The following is a 25179-nucleotide window of genomic DNA, read 5'->3' on the forward strand; positions in this document are numbered from 1 at the left end:
GTATTCCAGGCATAGCCTCACCAACCCTCTGTATGACTGGAACAAAATTTCCCTATTTATAAATTCTAACCCTTGCATAACGCATGCCAATATGCTGTTTGCCTTCACATAGACATGGAACAATACGGTGCAGGCCCTTCACACCGTAATGCCGTGCCCCACATGTAAATCTACTTCACCACAATCTAATCCTTTGCTACCCCTCACACTCATAACCCTCTATTTCTTTTAATAAACATCCCTGTGCCTATCTAAGAGTTTTTTTAAATGTCTCAATTTAACAGCCTCCACCACAACCCCTGGCAATTCATTGCAGGCACCCACAACTTGCTGTCTAAAATAAAAACATACATATGACATCTTTCCTCCACTCACCTCAAACAGATGTCCTCTGATGTTGGGTATTGTTTCCCTGGGGAAAAAGGTGCTGGCTGTTCACCCTATCTATCCCCTTATAATCGCCTCTCGTAAGTCACCTCTCGATTTACATAGCCCCAAAGAACAAAGTGCCACACTGTCAACCTCGATTCATGAGATACGTTCTCCAATCTAGGCAACATCCTGGTAAATCTCCTCCTCTGCACCCTCTCGAAAGCATCGACATTCTTCCTATAATCAGAACTGAATGTAATGCTCCAAGCATGGTCTCACCAGAATTAATTCTGAGTGAAATGTGAGCTGATTCTATTTTCCACAGTCGCTGCCTGACCTGCTAAGGGTCTTCTTCATTTTCTGATTAATTTCATCTTTGTCACACCTGTAGTTTTTCTTATATATTCTTAATACTGAAGATATTTAAAAGACATATTCCCCATGGGGGAAATCTAGAACTTGGAGCATCGTCTCAGGATACAGGGACAACAGATATCAGATTTATTGTCAGAGTACTTACATGACATCATATACATCCCTAAGATTCTTTTTCCTGTGGGCAAGGCAGAATTACCACTTTACTGGCAGTGGAAAAAAAACTGTACACAGCATATACAAGTAAACAGATAATGAACAGTAAACAGATAACGAATGTAAACAAAATGATTGTGCAATACAGAGAGATTTTTTTTAAATCAATAAAGTGCCCAAGTAAGAGTCTTTAAATGAATCTCTGATTGAGTTTGTTGTTGCGGAGCTTAGATGGAGTCCAAGGTGAACAACATTTTTTTTAGCTTATTGTGAACCTTTGGAAATTTCTACCCAGAGAGCTCTAAATGCAGAATAATTGTACATTCAAGGCTGATGAGAGATTTTAACAGAATTGGGAGTTGGAAGTTATGGAGACCACACAGGTAAGTGGAACTGAGACATGAGCCAGGATGTTATTCCAGATGAGGGGGTGACACAGTACATTTCTTGCTTCTTTTTTAAATATTATTCGTCCTCAAAAGTCAATGATTTTCAGCCAGAACTTTGAGATGAAGTGATCACCACAGGCAACTGATTCAATTTTATTGTCAAGTATTCCAAGCTACAAGACAGTTCTATTTGTGAGCAGTCTGACTAGTCAATCCATATATAGTCCAGCAGTATAAACAAGGACAAGTGCAGAATTGCAGAGAGAGATCAGTTAGAACAGGGTAAAGACATTTCAGTATTTCATACATGTGAGTTCAGTCAGGAGCCTGACAAATGCTGGGAAAGGAACCTTGAATATGATGTGCGATCATACACATGTGAACCTTCTACCCAGGGAGAGTAAGGAGAAGAGAGTGTGGCTGGGGAAGGAGTCATCTTTTAATACCTTGGTTGTATTTCTGAAGTACTGGGAAGTGTAGATGGAGTCGATGGCAGGGGAGAGTATGTGTGTTGGTCTGAGATGCATCTATACCTTTATATACCAAGAGCCGGAGCACAATGGCCAAACAAAGGGTGAATTGAGGCAACATCTTTCTCTATCCTCCCTCGATAAAGGAAGAGAGGGATATGTGGGTGGGAAGAGGGTTGGAAATTTGTGGGAAATACCTACCTTAAATCATGAGTACATGAGCAACTGCCAAAACACAAAATCAAAAGATATAAGAGCAGAAGTAAGCCCAATGGCCCTTTGATCTTTCTCCACTATTCTAATCATGAGCTCATCCATCCACCCACTCAGCCACACTCCCCAGCTTTCTCTCCATAACCCTTGATCCCCTGACTAATCAAATACCTGTCAATCTATGCCTTAAATACAGCTGCCTGTGGCAACAAATTCCACAGACTCATGACGGCCTGACTAAAGAAATTTTTCTACATCTGTTTTAAATTGATGCCCTTTTATCCTGAAGTTATGCCCTCTTGTCCAAGAGTCCCCTACCATGGGAAACATCTTTGTGATATCTACTCTTTCATGGGCTGGACATGGGGTCAGAATGCCATACAGCCGATTGCCTAAGCAGCTGCTGTACGGAGAACTGTGTTAGGGCAAACGCTCTGTCGGGGGGCAGAAGAAACGTTACATAGACTGCCTCAAAGCGTCCTTCAAAGGCCTGGGTGCCAACATCAACACGTGGGAGATGCTTGCCCTCAACTGACCAGCTTGGCGCAGCAAGATCACCACAGGAGCCCGCGCAGCTGAAGTCAGGCACATCATCGAGGTGCAACGTAAGCGTGCTGTGCGCAAGGCCTGAGCAGCATCCACTGCCACAACGGCACCCACCCACGTGTCCCACATGTGGGGGAGCATTCAGGATATGGATGGGCCTCACCAGTCACCTCTGGACCCACAGCCACCAATCTTCTGTTTGACTTTGAAGCCATGGTCATCTTCGACTACGAAGGACGAACAACAACAACAATCTACTCTTTCAGTGTTCAAAATGCTTCTATGCGGTCTGTCCTCATCCTTCTGAACTCAGAGTACAGTCCAAGAGTTGACAATAGTTTCTCATATGCTAACATTTTCATTTTTGGTATCATCGAGTAAATTTTCTCTAAACCCTTTCCAATTCCAGCTTGTCTTTTCTCAAATACAGCACCCAAAACAACACTGTACTCCAAGTGACCTTTCACCAGTGCTTTATAGAGTTTCAACATTACATCCCTGCAATCCCTCTGGAAGTGAATGGCCAGTCTTCTTCACTGCAGACTCAGCCTGGAGATCAAACTTTAGGGTATCTTGCAAGAGGGCTCCCAAGTCCCTTTGCACCTCAGAATTTAAAATGTTCTTCCCATCTAAATAATATCTGCCCATCTATTTCTTTTACCAAAGTGCATGACCATACACTTTCCAACATTGTATTTCATCTTCCACCTCTTTGCCCATTCTCCAAATCTATCCAAGTCTCTGCAGCCTTTCAATATCCCCAGCATCACCTCCCCTACCACCTATTTTGGTATCATCTGCAAATTTAGCCACAAAGCCATCCATTCCATCAATCAAATCATTTATATACAATGCAAAAAGTAATGGCCTCAACACTGAGCCCTGTGGAACACCACTGGTAACTGGAAGCCAACCAGAATAGGATCCCTTTAGTCCTACTCTCTGTTTCCAGCCAACAAGCCAATGCTCTGGCCATGTTAGTATCTTACTGCAAGTCCGTGAGCTCTCATCTTCTTTAGCAGCCTTGTGTGTGGCACCTTGTCAAAGGCCTTTTGAAAGTCCAAATACACAATATTCACTGCATCTCCCCCTGTCTATATTACTTGTGATCTCTTCAAAAATTTACAATAGGTTTGACAGGCATGATTTTCTTTTAAGGAAACTATGCTGACTTTCATGCACCTCCAGGTATTCCTTAATCTCATTCTTGAGATGACTCCAGCAACTTCCTAGCCACCAATGTCAGACTAATAGGTCTATAATTTCCTTTCTGCTGCCTCACTCCCTTCTTAAACAGTGGAGTGACATTTGTGATCCTCCAGTCCACCGAAACCATGCCAGACTCCATTGATTCCTGGAAGATCATTATTAATGCCTCCAATCTCTACAGTTCCCTCCTTCAGAACCTGAGGATGCATTCCATCTGGTCTGAGAGACTTATCTACCCTTGGACTATTTGGCTTCACAAGTATCTTCTCTCTTGTGACCTTCCAAGAGAACCATGAGTGTCCGGAATGCTACTAATGTCTTCCACAGTGAAGATTGATCCAAAGTGTTGATTCAGTTCCACTGCCATCTCCTTGTCTCCCATTACAATTTCTCCAGCATCATTTTCTATTGGTCCTGTGACTACTTTAGTCACTCTTTTACATTTAAAGCTTTTAGTACCCTCTTTGATAATGTTTACTAACTTCATTTCATAATTCATCTTTTCCTTCCTCATCACCTTCTGAGTTGACATCTCCAAGTTTTTAAAGTTTCCCAGTCCTCTATCTAGCCACTTATTTTTTTCTTCCTTGTCTTTTACTTTCACTTTGGTGTTAACTTCCCTCGTTACTCACACTTGCCTCATTTTTCCATTCACAATTTTATTTCTTTTTGGTCTGTCCCTGTCCTGTACTTTCCTCATTTCTCTCAAAAACTCTAGCCATTGCTGATCTGCTGCCTTCCCCATTAATCTGTTCCTCCAATCGACTTTAACCAGTTCCTTTCTTATGCGACTATAATTTTCTTTACTCCACTGAAATACCGACAGGTCAGATTTTAGCCTCTTCTTTACAAATTTCAAAGTGAACTCAGTCAATCCAGAACAGCCGATCCCCTGGTGGGCTCATCAACCATGGCCATGCCATAAGTATTTCACAATCTCTCTCTCCTGAGATCCCGTACCAACCTGACTTTCCAAATCTACTTTCATGTTCAAATCCCCCATGATCATCGTAAAGCTGTCGTTCTGACATATCTATTTTGTAATCCACAACCTGGCTGCAGTAACTGCCATTAGTATCCTTTTATCTTTACCATTCCTTAATTCAACCCATAAGGACTCTGCCTCTTCTGATCCTATTTTCCCTCTTACCAATGTTTTATATTGCTGCTTACCAGCAGAACCATGCTGTACCCTCCTCCTCCCTACACATCCTTGCAATACATCATGTATCCTTGGACATTCAGCTCCCATCCTTTAGACACAACCCAGTAATGGCCACAACATCATACCTGTAATCTGTAGCTGAACAGCAAGATCATCCACCTTGTTTTTAATGCTGTATAATATCTTTCGACCAGTTTTTGAATGTACTGTGTCTCTGTTATTCCACCAGCTATTATTTTGTCTTGTCACCTGCCTGTCATCCTTGCCCAGGATCAGAATTTCTTATCATGAACAAGTCATGAAATTCAGTGTTTTGTGGCAGCATTGTAATGCAAACATTCATATTATAACCATCTTATAAAAATTAAAAATAATAGTGCATGAAATGTAAGGCAGTGTCTTTGGTTCATTGATTATTCAGGAATCTGATGGCGGCAGGGAAGAAGCTGTCCTTGTGCCGCTGAGTGCTCGTCTTTAGGCTCCAGTATCTTTTTCCTGATGGTAGTAGAATGAAGAGGGCATGGCCTAGGTGCTGGGGGTCTTTGAGGATAGAGGCTGCTTTTTTTTTAAGACACCACCTCATGCAGATGTCCTCGATGGAGTGAAGTCTGGTACCTGTGAGTTGCAGGCCGGGTGAACAACCCTCTGGAGTTTTTTCTTGTTCTGAGAGTTGGCGCCTCCATACCAGGCAGTGGTGCGACCAGCCAGAACGCTCTCCATGGTACATCTGTAGAAGCTTACAGGAGTCTTTGGTGACGTACTGAATCTCCTCAGACACCTCACTAAGTATAGCCACTGGAGTGCCTTCTTTGTGATTGCTTCGATATGGAGACTCCATGACAGATCCTTGGAGATGTTGATGCCCAGGAATTTGAAGTTCTTGACCCTCTCCATTACTGAATCCTCAATGAGGACTGGGTCATGTTCGCCTGACTTCCTCCTGAAATCCACATTCATCTCCTTGGTTTTGCTGACGTTGAATGCTTCTTCATTGTCCTTTGTGATTCTGCCGACAACTGTGATGTCATTGGCAAACTTGTAGATGGCATTGGAATTGTTTCTGGCCACATAGTCATGGGTGTATAATGAGTAGGGCAGTGGGCTAAGCACGCATCCAATTCGCACTGACTGTGGTCTTCTAATAAGAAAATCAAGGAACCAGTTGCAGAGGGGGTTGTAGAGGCCCAGAGTTTGTAGCTTTCTGACCAGCACTGAGGGAATAATGGTGTTGAAGGTCAAGCTGTAACCAATGAAGAGCTGCCATATGTATGAATTGCTGTTATCGAGGTGATCCAGTATCTGCTGTGGAACGACTTTGATTATAGGTGAACTGTAGTGGGTCTAGATCAGGGGTGTCAAACTCAAATTCACGGAGGGCCAAAATTAAAAACTTGGACTAAGTCGAGGGCCGAACTAAATATTTATTGAAAATTTTCAACATCTGCATGTTTTCTCTTCTTTCAACATATGTAATGTTAAACTTTAGGATATAACTTTAGGAGGATAATGTTACAGGACAGGAGTAGGTAGCTCAAGTTCACCCTTTGCTTGACCTGAGGGAAACATATTTGGTCCCTGTGGAGATGTAGTCAGCATTCACAGGCTGTGTCCATTTTGGCCTGTATCAGGACTCAGCATTTCCTGCTCACTCCTCAGGCTCTAGGCCTCTATTCACCCTCGACCCACCAACCCTCTACCTGACCAGTCCTTTACCTAACCTCTACTCACCCCTCACTCCACTCGCTCTGCCTCTACCCACCCCATCCTATACACGCCCCTCTACTGCCTCTCCCCTCAACCTGTTCCTTCCTCTACCCGTCTCTCACCCTCTAATCACCCCTCCCTTACTCACCCTGCCCCTCCCCTTTTATCTCTTCCCTATCCACCCCTCTTTCTACTCATCCCTCCCTCTAACTGCCCCTCGCACCACCATAACTTCCCCTGCCCATTACTCCTCAACTACACCCTCTGCCCACCCCTGCTTATCCACCCACTCAGGCCAAGCGCGCTGCCGATCAGCCTTTGCGGACAGCCACCATCTCTCTCTTCACGTGCAGGGCCGAACCAGCCGTCCCTGGGGTCCGCGCGGGTGCAAGCGCTGAAGGCCGTGGCGACCGGGAGAAGTGCGCTCGAGCTGTGGAAGGGCCGACGGTGCCAGTCGCGCGGGGCTCGCGCTGCCTGGGGGCCGTGCGCAACCTGCCATGTCCGTCGTGCCGACAGGAAATCACAGGCACTCGCCCATCCACCGCACTGCTCGACAGGTGGGAGAAGTGACTGGTTGTGCGGAGAGCCTTCCAACTGGCTTGCCGGCTGATGACATCGACAGACTTCTCGTGTTACAATTTCTCGTGTTACAATGGGGAAGGATGTGCAATGAAGGGGGAGGATGGTGGGGGTGACATTACCAAAAAACAGCATCGGCTCTCGCTGCAGGGCGGGCCACCTCTAATACATTTTTGAAATGGTCTTGCGGGCCAAATATAATTATATCGCAGGCCAAATTTGGCCTGCGGGCCAGAGTTTGACATGTGTGGTCTAGATCTTTGTTTAGGTACATGTTAAATCTGGCCATGACCAGCCTCTCAAAGCATTTCATCACAGTAGAAGTTAGTGCTACTGGGTGGTAGTCATTAAGGTAGCTCACTCTGCTCTTCTTGGACACTGGGATGATTGATGCCCTTTTGATCTTCACATTACTGCTGTTCCCCCATTCTTCAGTCTTAGCACTCTGGTTCCCACCCCCCTGCCAAATTAGTTTAAACCCTCCAGAACAACTACATTAAACTGCCAGCCAGGATATTGGTCCCCTTTGGGTTCAGGTGTAAACTATCCTTTTGTACCTTCCCCAAAAGAGATCCCTGTGATCCAAGAATCTGAAGCCCTGCCCCGTGCACCAGTTTCTCATTTATCTGCCTGATCTCGCTATTTTTCCCCTCACTAGCACGTGGCACAGGCAGTAATCCTGAGATTATCACCCTGGAGGTCCTGCTTTTCAGATTCCTCCCCAATAACCTGTATTCCCTCTTCAGGACCTCCTGACATATCTTGCCTATGTCATTGGTACCAACATGGCTATTCACCTTTATTGGGCTTACATACTCCCTGTGGGTTCAATCTATAACTTCCTCACTCTCCTTAATGAGCCATAGGGCATCAAGCAGCAACTCCAGTTCCTTAATACGGTCTCTTAGGAGCTGCACGTCAGTTCACCTGGAGCAGATGTGGGCATCGAGGAAGCTCAGAGTCTCCCAGTGACTCCACATCTAACATGCGACACAGTCATATACCTAATCTATTTACACTAATAAGTGTTGAACAATATACTCACCCACACTATAAACCCTCGCCTCTGGCCTGATCTCGCCCTAAGTCTGTTGAGCCAAGCTTTACCACTCTGCCTCACACCATTCCCTCAATGACCACTCTGCTACACAGTTCCTCACTTTTATGGTGGTGCTCCAATTGAACAACAGGTCACCCGATCACACTTTCACCAATCACCTGACTGCTTGCTCCAAACAACTTTTAAAAACTGACTGGCTGTTTAAAATGGGTCACCTGATCACACCTGCACCAATCACCTCACCAACTAATCAATTTTTTTGCTGGGACAAATCCATAACAGATTGGGGCTTGATGGTTCAACACAGAGAGGTTGAGTTGAAGGGCCTATTTCTATGCTGTATGACTCTATCCATATGTAGTAAGTGCATCCCAACAGAGCTTTCATAGAATCAGAGTCATGCAGCATGGAAACAGGCCATACATCCATGAGAGAAAGGTGCAGAATTAGTCCATAACGCCCACAGAGTCTGCTCGTCCATTTGAATAATGGCTGATGTACAGCCATGCCGCGACTTAAGCCTGATTGATTAATGTCCAATCGCAAATACATCTGATGTCACTATAAATGCTTAACAAAAATTTTTTAAATTTATGTCATAAATTAAGTCAAGGGGCCTAGGAGAGAGTCTGTGGCTGGGGCATTCGAAACTCTGGTGTTCGATGTGACTGAGGCAAGCAACCATAGTTGTGGTATCGGGACCTCCAGTGGGTGGGCAGTCGGGGCGAAGATCCACAGTCGGGGCAGTGGGAGCTTGGATGGGCGGGCGACAAGGAGCCAGGAGAAAGTCCGTGGCTAGTATGATGGGATATCGATCTGCATTTGGGGGTTGGGAGCTCGGTTGAGTATATTTCACCTAGAATGATCAACTTGTGTCCAAATGTCCAGAATGTAACCAGGACACAGGTCACGGTATGGCAGTATTCTTTCTGTCAACTTCTCTTCATAATCTTTTATGCCCTTACTAATTGAGCCCAACTTTCCCACGCCGACAAAAATGTCCCACCCACACTATTCCCACTTGCCTGTATTTGGCCCAGATCCCTCCAAGCCCATTCAAACCATGTACCCGCCCAAATGTTTCTGAAACATTGTGATAGTATTAGCCTCAACCACCTCCTCCAGTCACTCGTTCCATAGACCTACCACCCTGCGTGTAAAAAAAATGATGTCATTTTCCTTAGATTTGTGCATTGAAGTCAGACATCCTGGGAATTGGTGATGTGCTGATGTTGTGGAAAGCACTGAATTGTGAAGGGGAACTCCTTCAAAATGTATGCTGCCAAGTTTGATCAGTCATGGAACAGCTTGATTTGCTTTCAATCAACGTTGACCCAGTCACACACTGCACAGAATTGGATTTCATCGCAAACTGATGGCAACTTCAGCCTTATTTCAGTCACAATTAAACTCCTGCAATTCACTTGGAGTTCATTGGCTGGCCTACTGTGATATAGGCAAATAAATGGAAACCACAGCAATATTTCCCCAACTCCCGGCCAAAAGGAGGAGAAAAAACAAAGGCCTATTTGGCTGCTTTTGTCCATTATAAATATCATGAATGCTGAGAATGTCAGACAGATGGAAACCACCTTTTGGATAAGTTTTATACATTCTAAATCTCATAAGAGTGGAATTCAAGTCAGTTTTGAAAAATTGCCACTAGCTCAGCTGCTTAAAGCAACCCTGTCAATGTAAAGGAACCAGGAGATTCCAAAAGAACCCCTCATGTGGGGTGCCCCATTTTCCAAAGAGGATTGACTAGCTCATATTTAAATCAACACATCCCCTCCAAAAGATACAATTCTGCTGCTTTACTGTTTCACATCTAACAACAGAACAGATATCAGTAAGATTGAAAGAATGCAGAGGATATTTACTAGATTATTGTTGAAATCTGAGGAACTGAATTACAGACAAAGGTTGAGAACATATTAAGATACAAATATGCAGGTCTTGTGGCATCCATAAGCGGTGAGGATATATAACCAAGGTTTGGGGCCTGAGCCATTCTTCAAAGTAAGATTAAAGGGAAAAGTTAAACAGGTTATGATTTTATTCCCTGGACTGCAGAAAAATGATGGGGGTTTGATAGAGGGATACAAAATATGAAGGGTATAGATAGGGTCAATGCTTTTTCCACTGAGAGACAAGAATCAGAGGACATGGTACAAGGGTGAAGGGTGAAACATTTAAAGGCAACATTAGGGGAAACCTCTTCACATAGAGAGTGACAAGAGCAAGAAATGAGCTGCTGGCAAAGGTGGTGAATGCAGTCTTGACTTTGGCATTTAAGAAAATTTGGATAGGGGCATGGTTGGGAGGGGCATGGAGGGATCTCCTCTGGGTGCAGGTCAGGAGGATTAGGCAGAATCATCATTTGGTGCAGACTAGATAGGCCAATTTCAGTGCTGTAGGGTTATATCTGTAACAACGTCATACAGAGGTACAGGGGGAGTCACGTGATGGAGTAGTGGCCGGACGGTGAACTCCAGCCCTCTCCAGAAAAGTCGGGAAAAACAAAGGAAAACACAAAGGCACAGAAATAAAAGTTACAGAAAAGTGAGTATAAAGGTGGAAAGAAGATGGCGACAAAAAAAGAAAAATCGAAAGCAACGGTAAGAAGAGAGGAAGAGAAGACAAAGGAGGAAAAAGGTGAAGGCCTTACCTGTTCGAAGAGGCCCGCGGTGGAGAGAGAAACCCGCTCCCTCAGGTCGGTAGAAAGTGGACTACAAAAATGGCTCGCTGAGCCGAGTAAAAGTGCGCGGTGCGCATGAAAAAAAACACACCGACGGGAGGGGGGACCAGCTGGGGAGTCGATCTCCACAGCCGGCAACAACAGCTGCAGAACACCTGCAGCAAGAAGAGACCACAGAAGACAATGGAAACAAGAAAGAAGAGAAGAAAAGGGCAACAAAGAAACAACAGATGGCCAACCCAGAGGAAGAAGAAGAGGAAGAGTACAGTGAAATAGAAGAAGAAGGGAAAGGCAAGATAAAGGATATACTTTCTCTTATTAAAGGATACATGGAGTCATTTAAAGAATGGCAAGCGCAAGAATTTAAGGATTTAAGAAAAAGAATAAACAACACAGAAGAGAAAATGAATAAAATAGATATGACCTTAACAGAAATGGGAAAGAGAATGGACAAGATGGAAGAGCGGGAAGCAGCAGTAGAAATGGAGGTAGAGGACTTAAAAAAGAAATTAGAGGAATCTAATAAAAAAGTTATAGAGACACAAGAACTGTTAGCTCAGAAAATAGATATAATGGAAAATTATAACAGAAGAAATAACATAAAGATAGTGGGCCTTAAGGAAGATGAAAAAGGCAAGAATATGAGAGAGTTTATAAAAGATTGGATCCCCAGGATCCTAGGATGTCCAGAACTACAGCAAGAAATGGAAATAGAAAGGGCACATAGAGCAGTGGCCTTTAAACCACAACCACAACAAAAGCCAAGATCTATTTTAGTAAAATTCCTAAGATATACTACAAGAGAAAAGGTACTAGAGAAGACAATGGAAAAAGTATGAGAGGACAACAAGCCACTGGAGTACAAAGGGCAAAAAATCTTCTTTTATCCAGATATAAGTTTTGAACTCCTGAAGAAGAGAAAGGAGTTCAATACAGCAAAGGCGATTTTATGGAAGAAAGGGTATAAATTTATACTAAAGCATCCAGCGGTATTGAAAATATTTATTCCAGGACAACAAAACAGACTATTCTCGGATCCAGAGGAAGCACGAAAATTTGCAGAACAATTACAAAATAGACTGAGGGATAAAGACGTGTAACGAGAGTACAAAAGACTGCGAACTAAAAAGACACATAAGTTTTTGAACTCCTGAAGAAGAGAAAGGAGTTCAATACATCGAAAACGATCTTATGGAAAAAAAACTATTCTCGGATCCAGAGGAAGCAAGGAAATTTGCAGAACAACTACAAAACAACCAGAGAGATAAAGATATGTAATAAGAGTAAAAATGACCACGATTTATATGTATGTGGGTAAAGAGGTATATGTGTGTATATGTATAATGTGCATACATGAATGTATCCGTATTTAGAGGAAAATATAGATAGTATAGACAAGAATTAATAAGGGAATGAAATGGAATAGAGGGAATAAGGAGGGAACTAAAAGAGTGACCTTTGTTACATATGAAAAGTGAAATCTTTTCTGGGGGGGGCTGGGTGGGGAGGAGTTGCGGTCACTGCAAAATCAGCTGACGCTTGCGAGTGAATTCGCAAATCCAAATGGAGAGGGGAGATGTGGTTGTCCGACAAGGGATAAAGGACAACTCAGGAGGGGAAGGGGAGATTGGGGCTAAAGAAGTTTTAAATAGGAGAATAAGGAAAATGTTTGATGTTTTAGGAATGTTGTCTTATAAAAGGTTCAAAACAAGAAAACAGAAATGGATAAGAAGGAAAGGTAATGATGGAGAAACGGAAAGGGAAGATAAACAAAGTATAAAATGGCTACGTTGAACTATATGACTTTAAATATTAATGGAATACATAACCAAATTAAAAGGAAGAAATTGCTAAATTTACTGAAAAAAGAAAAAATTGATATAGCATTTGTGCAAGAAACACATTTAACTGAATTGGAGCACAAGAAATTAAAGAGAGATTGGGTAGGACACGTAACAGCAGCATCGTATAATTCAAAAGCAAGAGGAGTAGCTATATTAATTAGTAAAAATGTGCCATTTAAAATAGAAGAGGAAATAATAGATCCAGCAGGGAGATACGTAATGATAAAATGTCAGATATATTCGGAGTTTTGGAATCTACTCAATGTATATTCACCTAACGAAGAAGATCAAAAGTTTATGCAAGATATCTTTTTGAAGGTAGCAGTTATGCAAGGGAACATATTAATAGGAGGGGATTTCAACCTGAATTTGGATTCAAATATGGACAAAACTGGGAAAAAAATTAACAGAAAGAACAAAGTAACCAAATTTATAATTAAATCGATGGAAGAAATGCAACTGTTGGATATATGGAGGAAACATCACTCAAAGGAAAAGGAATATTCATATTACTCGGCTAGACATAAAACATACTCAAGAATAGACCTATTTTTGTTATCAGCTCGTATGCAAGATAGAGTAAGAAAAACAGAATATAAAGCTAGAATACTATCGGACCATTCACCCTTAATATTGACAGTAAAGTTAGAGGACATCCCTGCAAGAATGTATAGATGGAGATTAACCCCCATGTAACTTAAAAGGCAGGATTTTAGAGAATTTATTGAAAAACAAATAAAAATGTATTTTGAAATAAATACGGAATCAGTGGAAGATAAGTTTATACTATGGGATGCAATGAAAGCATTCATTAGAGGGCAAATAATAAGTTATGTAACCAAGATGAAGAAGGACTATAATCAGGAAACAGAGCAGTTGGAAAGGGAAATAGTAAATATAGAAAAAGAATTAGCAATGAAGGAAGATACAACTAAAAGAAGAGAATTGGCGGGTAAAAAAATAAAATATGAAACACTACAAACATATAAGGTGGAGAAGAATATAATGAAGACAAAACAGAAATATTATGAACTAGGTGAAAAAACACACAAAATCCTAGCATGGCAGCTTAAGACAGAACAAGCTAAGAAAATGGTATTGGCATCAAGGAAAAAAGACAAACAAATTACATATAATCCAAAAGAAATTAAGGAAAACTTTAGAGAATTCTATGAACAATTATACCGAACTGAAAACGAAGGGAAAGAATGGAAAATAGATGAATTTCTGACTAAAATTGAACTACCAAAACTACAAACAGAGGAACAAAATAAATTAACAGAGCCATTTGGAATAGTAGAAATACAAGAGATAATAAAAAAATTACCAAATAATAAGACACCAGGAGAGGATGGATTCCCAATAGAATTCTACAAAACATTTAAAGACTTATTAATTCCGCCCCTCCTGGAAGTAATCAACTAGATTGATAAAACACAAAGCTTACCAGATTCATGTAAAACAGCAATAATTACAGTAATACTAAAGCAAGGGAAAGATCGACTCACACCAGCGTCATATAGACCAATATCTTTACTTAACACAGATTATAAGATAATAGCTAAACTATTAGCAAACAGATTAGCAGAGTATGTACCGAAAATGGTAAATTTAGACCAAACTGGATTTATCAAAAAAAGACGCACAACAGACAATATTTGTAAATTTATTAACTTAATTCATGCAGTAGAAGGGAATAAAGCACCTACAGTAGCAGTTGCTTTAGACGCAGAGAAGGCCTTTGACAGAGTAGAATGGAATTATTTGTTCAAAGTATTGCAAAAATTCAGTTTACCGGAGATGTATATTAATTGGATTAAAGCATTATATAAGGGACCGTTAGCGAAAGTGACAGTAAATGGACATGTATCAAAGCAATTTAACTTAAGCAGGTCAACACGGCAGGGATGCTCACTATCACCTTTATTGTTTGCGTTAGCTATAGAACCACTAGCAGAATTGATAAGAACAGAAAATAATATAAAAGGAATAAAAATAAAAGACAAGGAATATAAAATCAGTTTATTTGCGGATGATGTTATAGTGTACTTAACAGAACCAGAACTATCAATAAAAGAATTATATAAGAAATTGAAGGAATATGGAGAAGTGTCGGGTTACAAGATAAACGTAAATAAAAGTGAAGCAATGCCTATGAATAATGCGGATTTCTCAAAATTTAAGAAGGAATCACCATTTAGATGGCAAATGCAAGCAATAAGATACCTAGGTGTACAAATAAACAAAAATCTCGGCCAACTATATAAACTCAATTATTATCCACTAATGAAAAAATTACAGGACGATTTAGAGCATTGGAAAGATTTACCACTAACACTAATAGGAAGGATAAACTGTATTAAAATGAACATTTTTCCAAGGATATTATACCTATTTCAGGCATTGCCAATACAACTGACAGAGAAATTCTTCAAGGAGTTAAAAAAAATAATAAGGAAATTTTTATGGAGAGGGGGGAAACCGAGGATAGCACTAGATAAATTAACAGAATTGTATAAACAAGGAGGCTTACAACTGCCAAACTTTAAAAATTATTATAGAGCCGCACAATTAAGATACCTATCAGATTTTTATCAAACAAGGGAAAAGCCAGATTGGACGAGATTAGAATTAGATAAAATAGGGGAAAAGATACCTGAACACATATTGTATAAATGGGATGAAAAATTGGTACAACATAGAAGTTCTCCAGTATTACATCATCTCCTCAATATTTGGAAGAAGATTCAAGTAGAAAGAAATAAAACAAATTATCAATTACCAAAACTAATATTGATGCAAAACAAGTTACTCCCTTTTACAATAGATAATCTTTCCTTTAGAGAATGGGAAAAAAAAGGGATTCAAAGAATAGAAAATTGTTTTTCAGGAAATAGATTCTTATCCTTTGAACAAATGAAAGATAAGTACAATATAACTCAAGATACAGCGCTAGCATATTACCAATTGAGATCCTACTTGAAGGATAAATTAGGAAGCAGTTTGAGTTTGCCAGAGGGAAGTAACCTTGAATATGTGATTACAGATACAATGATAATCAAAAGATTTATAACAAATATGTATATTAAACTGCAAGAAAAGGAGAATGAGGAAACAAATGGTAAAACTAAACAAAAATGGGAACAAGATTTAAATATAAAGATAAAAAAGGAAACATGGGAGAAGTTATGCTCCGGAACGATGAGAAATACAATAAATACGAGGTTACGTATGATACAATATAACTGGATACACAGGCTATACATTACACCTCAAAAGTTAAATAAATGGGACCCAACAGTATCTGATAGATCTTTTCGATGTAAAAAAGAAATGGGAACAACATTTCATGCAATCTGGACATGTGAGAAAGTAAAAAAATTTTGGGAAGATCTAAATCAGATATTAAATAAAATAACAGAAAACAATATACCAAAGAATCCAGAGATCTTCCTCCTAAGTAACATAAAAAACAAAGAATTTGGAATTGATTTGGAGGATGCACAAAAAAGATTTGTTAAGATAGCCCTAGCCGTAGCAAAAAAATGTATTATGTCAACCTGGAAATTGGAAGATAATTTGAAAATACAACAATGGTATATAGAAATGAATAAATGTATTCCATTAGAAAAAATAACATATAGTTTAAGAAATAATATTGAAATATTTGAACAAATATGGGAGCCTTACATGAAACACAATAGAGAAAACCTACCGGGGACATTCACTACCTAAGTTAACGGAAGGAAAAGGAAATTAAAAGAATGGACTCAGTAGAATTTCTGGTGTATTTTTATTGAATGACAACATTGTCTGACTGGTTTAATGTATCCTAGATTTTATACCTTAAATGGACGGGAGGGGGGAGGTAGGGAGGGTGGGATGGGAGGAGGGAGGTGGGGGGTGGGGGGGAGAAAATGGCACTGTATATGTGTGAAAAGGAAAAAGCATCGAGTCCACGCTGCTGAAGATCCAGCTGCGCTGGATGGGTCACGTCTCCAGAATGGAGGACCATCGCCTTCCCAAGATCGTGTTATATGGCGAGCTCTCCACTGGCCACCGTGACAGAGGTGCACCAAAGAAAAGGTACAAGGACTGCCTAAAGAAATCTCTTGGTGCCTGCCACATTGACCACCGCCAGTGGGCTGATATCGCCTCAAACCGTGCATCTTGGCGCCTCACAGTTTGGCGGGCAGCAACCTCCTTTGAAGAAGACCGCAGAGCCTACCTCACTGACAAAAGGCAAAGGAGGAAAAACCCAACACCCAACCCCAACCAACCAATTTTCCCCTGCAACCGCTGCAATCGTGTCTGCCTGTCCCGCATCGGACTTGTCAGCCACAAACGAGCCTGCAGCTGACGTGGACTTTTTACCCCCTCCATAAATCTTCGTCCGCGAAGCCAAGCCAAAGAAAAAAAGAAATATGTGTGAAAAGGAAAAAGTGTGTACCATGGTTAATGTGATTTATGGTGTGAAAAATAAAAAATTTAAAAAAAAATACAGAGGTACAGCACAGTACTGGCCCTTCAGCTCAACTCATCCATGCTGACCCAAGTTAGCATTCCATTACCTTTCAGCCTATCTGTGAAGAGATGAGAATAAATGCAGAGGTCAGGGAGGCCACTATTCTCTCCGCAGAAATGATCCCAGGAAGACTTCACAAGAAGTTGTTGCTCACAACACGGTGGCTTGGTGAAGAAACTTTGCGGGAAAAATGTCTCTTAATTTCAGGACAGTGATGGGTGGCTGGGAGGGGGGAGGGGGGTTGCAGGGGGATCAAACAGTAACAACAATAAGAGCATTATAACCAGTTACTGTTGCAAGGGATTGGGTGTCAAAAAGTTGTTACATGTGTGTTCTGAAAGAGGAAAAGTGTGTTCCTGTTTAACTTCTTTGAGCATTGCTTATGGCATTGCACTCAACTTCATTTTCACATTCCTAACGCAGGCACAGACCCCTACCATAACATGATATTCAAAAAGTGGCAAACGTTTCAAAAAATAGGAACACCTCCAAAGGTGCACAGAAGACTAGAGTCCAGGATCGGCTCATTTCTGAATCCTCCTCCTGTGAAGTCCTGATTGAACATGTAGAAACAGGAGCAGGAGTCCATCTGGCCTGTCAAGCCTGCTCCTCCATTCAATAAGATCGCGGCTGATCTGGCCATGGACTCAGCTCCACCTACCCTGCCTTTTCCACACAACTCTTAATTGCCCTGGTATGCAAAAATCTATTTCTTTGAAAGGGATTCCACTGTTAGATGCTTCATGCAGTGGAATAACTATCTGGTCTGCATCAACCATCTGTTGTGGGGATCTGCTATGTTCAGAATAGGTTTGATGGGTTCAAAGAGAATCAAGGCTGGACACGTGTTATCAACAAACAGTGGTCTTTATTTACCCACAGGGGAACTCACAAAAGGGCACACACTGACAGACTAACCCAGAATAATATATAAATAACTACAAATCCAGTGCAAATAAATTGCTGCTAAACATTCTCTACTCCTGACTGGGAATGCAAAGGTTAAATACACAATGCCCATCCACTCACAGGCACAGCTCACTAAACAGTAAATTAATTACAACTAACAAGTATATCAAATGAACCTGGTTTCTGGCATTGACCATGGCTCAGGGTCTGGGACGGGCCCATTGCAGTCTGCCCTCTTGTGCCCGCCTGAGGCTACATGACCCTCCACAATCTACACTTCAACCAGATTCCAGATGGAGAGATGATATGATCCTCCACAATCCACGCTACAGGAGCATGATGTGAAAAAGGAAGATTTTTTATTTTTACACATGACACCTTGCGGGTTATTCCAAAGTTGTTTGCAGCAGTGTAATCTAGGTAATGTGACCGGAAAGTATTGCACAGCAGACTCTCACAGACAGCAACAACTGATCAGCATTGTCAGCAGGCAGGAAGAATAAATGTATACGGTGACCAAAACAGATGTTGGACATATTTGCTCTTTGTACAATTTTGATTAAAATACAGCGGTGACATCAATTGTTGACACTGGCAGGGATTTTTAAATGTGTCTGAATGTCACTGTCATTTATGAATAAAATTTTAAAACAAAAAAAATTGTCAATTTAACCCTTTAAAACAGGTAAATCACACAAAAACAGCACTGGACTGAAAGGGCTCTTCCACCTCTAAAAATTATTGGGTGCTTCTTGGATGGTGGAAATCATGGGTGTTGACCTTCCTGCACCTTCCAAGCAGTAAATAACACAAAGGCCTCCTCAGAAGTGGGACAGAAGGAAAGTCACCAAAGAGATTAGCCCAGTGGTTTTCAAACTGCTCCCCTAAACTTACATTCCACCTTAAGCAAGGGAAGGTTAAGAATCACTGCTCTAGACCCAATTGTTACTGAAAAATTTTGTTTGAGAAAAATTGTCACTGGCTCATTTCCTTTGGAGTTACGAAACGGTGCACATAACGAGTCAATAGGTACGATTAAAACAGTGGTTTCCAAACTTTTTCTTCCCACTCACATACCAACTTAAGCAATCCCTTATGAATCACAGAGCACTTATGGCATAGGGATTGCTTAAAGTGGAATATGAGTTTAGGGGTGCAGTTTGAAAACCAGTGAATGGGCCAAACCGCAGTCGCATGCTCTTGCAGCCTAGATCACTGTCATTAACATCAACATTTCGAAACTCAAGTGCAGTCACTATAAAGGATTTGTGGGGTAGGAGCAAATTCTTGGGTTCAGAGGCCATAGTCTAGGGTTCTTCTGCTACTAGTCCTTGAGTGTCAATGACCAATGTGGAAACACCTGCAACAACAGAAGGCTATATCTCACTGGCATCACTAGGGGGGGTGAAGATCGCACCAGGTGATACCATCAGGGAGATGACACCAAAATATCTGTCTATAAAATTTTTGTGTAGTGTTTCAGCAGAAATATATTATTTTTAATACAAATATCCTTGTAGTTAGTATAACAACAAAAATATTTTTCATAAGCCCATCTTTCCTGTGTCAATATACCTATGAGACTAAAACATGATGCTAATTTACTTTTTGAATCTTTTAATGCGCTCCGGTCAGATCTGTCATTATTACCCAATTAGGATGATTCTTGGAATCACATGGTTTTGTCTGCACGTGCTACAACCGCACGCTGTTTTCATTGCTGCTGGTGTTTTTATAGTCGCTGGTTTTGTCAAATTTTCTGGTGTTTTAGCTACAATATTGTGTGAATTAGTATTTATGAACCTCTATCACTAATTTTTTTGAGTATTAAGTTGTATTAAAGGAAAAGAAGAAGGAAAATCAAAAAAGGTTTCCGCTCAGTAACTAATAATGTATGTTGTTGCAATGTAAAAGTGTCATTTTGATTTTGCTAGTTGTTTATTTCACTGCTATTCAGGAATTACGATTTACAAGTTACACTAGTTTAAAAAACATTACTAAGGATTCTGTATGGCCTGGTACAGGAGGAGGTCCATGGAGGGGGGGGGGGGGGGGTGGTGGGTGGTTGGGGTAGGGGAGTGACACCATGAGTTTTTGTTTCTTCTTTTTAAAAATATGGAACGCTTCACGAATTTGCATGTCATCCTTGCGCAGTGGCCATGCTAATCTTCTCTGTATCGTTCCAATTTTAGTATATGTGCTGCCGAAGCGAGCACGTGACACCATGAGTTACCGCACTGGGTGACACCAACCCTAATGGCGCCACTGTTGTATCCCTCCTGGGAGTTAGTTGAAGGTACAATAATTTTATGTATTATAAGTATTCATACAACGAGGTGACACTAAAAATGTAAAAGCCCTTTGGACCATGTTTATCTTTATAATTTTTTTTATTGTGAATAAAGTTTGTTCTTGAAATAAAAAAAATTCTTCCTTCAGGGATTAGTGGACCAATATTTTCCTGGCTGCTTCCATTAACAGGTTTACCACCTTACCCTTACTAGTCCTCTAGGTATGCCATACCAAAGAGTGGGACTGAATCCAAATGTAGCAGCAACTTAGCTCTATAAATCAGATCCAACTACTTCCTTTCATTAAATTATTCTGTCTGAACATGTATGAAATTCACAAAGCTTTGAACTGGAAATGGTCTCCAGAGAGAGATGAAAATAAGACTGCTGTGTTTTCTTTTCCCTTGGAAGCTTTGTCATCAACAGTGTCCAGAAGTGAGAGTAGGTGACTAGAGCCACTGACGGCCTTATCTGTGCAACTTGGCCTCCTGGGAATTTGTCTGTTTGAACAAGGAGCCCTGGTTTAATCTTTTGGTGAAACATCTAAACCAGGAATAAACCATGGTGTTATTTGACCTCTGTGAAAGCACATAACTTAACCCACTTTAAACAACAGTGTTTACAGCTTTCACAGCAATATTTCAAAAAAAACTTCAGATTTCTCGGTTCCCTTCCTCTCCTGTTACCTTGCAAAGCTCACTGAAATGATCAAACATCAGCAGCGTCATTTCCAAACTCATCACTCGCAAACCACCTGAAAAAGTGAGTAACACACTCACTCCATCACTTTCAGGTCCCCTGTGCGTTATAATTTTACCATCTAAAATTTGCTGTTTTAATCTGGTTTGATCTCTGCACCTTGAGGTATTCTCAGGTATTTTGTGCTCAAAGGAGATTTTAGCTGCAAGTTACAATTCAGGCTTAACAATGGAACAAGATTGTTTTTCTTTCAGTACAAAGAAAAAATGCTAATTAATTCCTCCAGGTGCTCTGGTTTCCTTCTACATTCCAAAAAAGTACAGGTAGGTTAATTGGTCACATGGGTGTATTTGGGCAGCAGGAGCTCATGGGCCGGAAGGGCCTATTACTGTGTTGTATCCCTAAATTTAAATTAAATTAAAATACAGTCCCCCCAGGGTTTTTTAGAGGACAATACAATTGATCACTTTGAGGTGGATTATTTGCTCTTCACTCCAGCAGCAGTTACGGCAACACTGTTATAGAGGTGGATCGGAACCAGGGTCTGTAAGGAGTTTGTACGTCCTCCCCATGTCTGCGTGGGATTTCGCCAGGGGCTCTGCCTTCCTCCTACTCTTCAAAACGCAGCAGGGGTGTAGATTAATTGAGTGTAATTGGTCGACACGGGCTCTTGGGCCGAAAGGGCCTGTTAACGTATTGTATGCCTAAATTTAAAATCGTAGAATCCAGAGATCAAAATAAGAAATGGATTAAGTATGCACTGTTGTTGAACTCTCCAGCTGATATCAAAGAGAGTTTATTATTGTCATCCACACAATTATAATGTACAGATGCACGAAAATTCTCAAAAGGTATTCGCCTGTGAATAATGCACAAACCAATCCCCGTCAACCTGAGAGACTAATTCTTGGGTGAATACAAAACATATCCTTATCCAGTCATTTTAATCAACAATATTTGATCCTTAAATCATAAAACCAGGAATGACATTTTGATATTACTCAACTGAATGATTTAATTAGCTGCGCATTTTAAATAAAAGTCACAGTGTACATTTAAGATCATAAGACATAGGAGCAGAAAGACTATTCAGCCCATCGCGCCTGCCCCACCAATCAATCATGAGCTGATCTATTCTGCCACTCACCCCCTCTCTCCAGCCTTAACGCTGGCTAATCAAGACGTGGTATCTATAATTTTGTTTGGCTATTTAATTTTGTACTTGATATGACAACAATAATGGGCTCAAAGATTCACAGATAGCTATTCACTTAAATGGTAACCATTTTTTCACCTTAATCACTAGTTTCCTGCCACACTATGGCTGCAGTGTGCATCATCTTCAAAGTTCCCTACAGTACCTTGTTGACAGTACCTCCCAAAGCCAAGACTATGGCAAAAAGGATGATGAGGGTTCAGAAATCCTACTCCCTGTATCACATCTCTGAGGTGAAAATACTTTGCCATTGCTGAATCGAGATGGGGTGTAAATCTAAGAACTCCCTACCCAAGGGAATTTTGGAGCAATGTATCAAAGCAACACCAAGTTACTGCCTTGTGGGTCAGGGACACAGAATAAAATGCCTTTTAGTGAATAGATAAAAGTACAAGTTATCCGATAGCTGTAGATGTTACTCCAGTGGAAAGCAGAACAAAAGAAAGTTCGAACTTATTGTCAGAGTATATACATGAAATCACATACGACCCTGAGATTCTTTTTCCTGTGGACCAGGCAGAATTTTCACTTAACAGCTACTTTTCAAATCTAACCCACATCCATTCATTGTATTACATGCTAGTGAACTCCTTAAGACCAATTCCGAAAATGTCATGCTTGTCAAGAGACTGGTAAAATTTGGTACGTTAGCTTTACACACATCCTCTGAAGACATGCGGAGTGTGAGTGCAATGCAATCTTGTAGATTTCTCTCCGGCAACGTGGGTTTAAATTGCTCTCGAAGTATTGAACTGAATTATTGTCACATCTAACGAGATAGTGGGAATACTTTATTTTGCATGCTATCCAGGCAAGTCAAACTTCCCAGAGCACAACAGGCAGGAGATAGGCTCACATCAGACAAAAGTGTGGGGTGCAGTGTTAAAGAAATGTACGGTTAAACAGTGCAAGGCACTATTCTTTACTAATGAGAGGACAATTCAAGAGTCTGATAACAGTGGGAAAGAAACTGCCATTGAAACTGGAGGTGTGTGTTTTCAAACTGGCATGCAGGAGAAACAAGTCAGTTGCAATAAATTGCTGCAGGCACACATCTATGGATAGAAATCATGGTAAATTTGGGCTCTGGGCAAGTGCCATTCACTGTGGTCAATCCAGACTCAACATGGTCTGGTTCCTGCATTATTTAAAAAAATGCTGTTGCAATCAGTCTCCAGTGTGGCACAGTAGCCAATTGCAGAGGCTGCCAGCATTTGTAGACATTGCAAACCTGCGTTTTGCGTGCTTGGTCGATAGCAACATTTTCTACCGCAGCAGTTGAACACAGATTTCTTATTTTGAGCAGGGCTTAATGAAGGAGACACTCAGCCTTACAAAAGAAAATGCTTTCTTTCTTTTGTTTTAATTTATTTTGTCTTTCCCCCCCCCCCCTTCTAAGTCCTGGTTCCTGGGGTCCAATGGTGAAGGTGGTGCTTGCCCTCCCTGCCTTCACCCGAGAGGGCTTGAGAACAGGAGTTGGGATGTTATGTTACAGCTGTACCAGGACCATGCTTGGAGTATTGTGGACAGTTCTGGTCACCCAGCTGTAGGAAGGATGCCATTAAGCAGGACAGGTTCAGCAAAGATTAATGAGGATGTTACTGTAAGTGGAGGGCTTGAGTTACAAGGAGATGATGGGACCCTTATATTCCCTGCTGGAGCATAGGTGGATGAAGGGTGGGCCTTTCTGAAATCATGAGAGACAGCGATAAAATGAATGGTCACAATGATTTCCAAGGATAGTGGAATCTAACACTAGAGAGCATAAGTTTCAAGTGAGGGGGCAAAGGGGTATCTATGGGGCACCTTTTCGTATACAGAGGGTGGTGGAACTGTCAGAGGGAGCACCAGAGGTAGTCACAATTACAGTGTTTAAAAGGCATTTAGACATGGATAGGAAAGTTTCAAAGGGATATGGGCCGAATATAGCCTAACGGGACAAGCTCAGGTGGACAACTTGGTCAGCTCAGATGAGATGGGCCAGAGGGCTAGTTTCCTTGCTGTATGATTCTACAACTTGAGGATGGTCACTTTTCAACCTCCTTCGTCCAGGTCTTTAGCAAACGAACTATAAGGAATGGCGGACTCGGACACTTTCATTTCCCAGGGGTACTCCTTTAATTTCACACAAGCTTGGCGGGAGGTCCATCACCCCCGTCGGAGATCAAGGAGCTCTCTAAACATATAAATGCATGGGTTTAAATTCTCTAACATTATCATTCTCAAAACAATCACTTCCTTTGGCAGCAAGCATTATCCTTTCAGCAGTAAGCTTTGCTATGATGCACTATATTGTGGACCAATCACACAGACATGTCCCCCTCCCCTCAGGTATTTTTACAGTTTTGATTGCCACACTTCTTGTAAGTCACATGATTCCAGAGAGAAATGTGACTGCAGGAAATTTATCAGCCAGCCTGTTGTCACGAGGCAACTCACATTCACTGTCCTTGGTTGGGGCTACTGGAATTTTAGCTTGGGTGTCATTGCCAGGCAACATATATCTTGGGCCCTCCTTACTATCCCAAAGTATTTACAACCATTCTTTCATAAAGCAATAATGTACACATGGGAATTAATTAAAATTGATCAATCTACATCAGTCTCTTACTTCCACAGACTCCACCCCAGAACATGATCGAGGGGCAGAAAGAGCAGGGTGGTGGGGGGGATAGAGCTGTAAACTATCAAAAGCATTGAGGCTTATAGATAAATAGAAAGGAGCTATAAAATTTGTAAGAGGAAGGCCATAAGCATGA

At 41.2% G+C, this 25179-nt stretch overlaps 1 protein-coding gene and 1 non-coding gene across 5 annotated transcripts in view; both read right to left on the bottom strand.

Annotated features, from left to right (window-relative positions):
* Nucleotides 1–25179, bottom strand: part of LOC138737239 (ras-specific guanine nucleotide-releasing factor RalGPS1-like) — a 647381-nt gene that overhangs the window by 239172 nt on the left and 383030 nt on the right. The gene's annotated exons all lie outside the window — the stretch shown is intronic.
* Nucleotides 20324–20430, bottom strand: LOC138752095 (U6 spliceosomal RNA). Its single transcript, XR_011350369.1, has one exon. It is a non-coding gene; the product is annotated as a U6 spliceosomal RNA (small nuclear RNA).

Source organism: Narcine bancroftii, chromosome 1, assembly GCF_036971445.1.
Source record: "Narcine bancroftii isolate sNarBan1 chromosome 1, sNarBan1.hap1, whole genome shotgun sequence".
Taxonomy (NCBI): Eukaryota; Metazoa; Chordata; class Chondrichthyes; order Torpediniformes; family Narcinidae; genus Narcine; species Narcine bancroftii.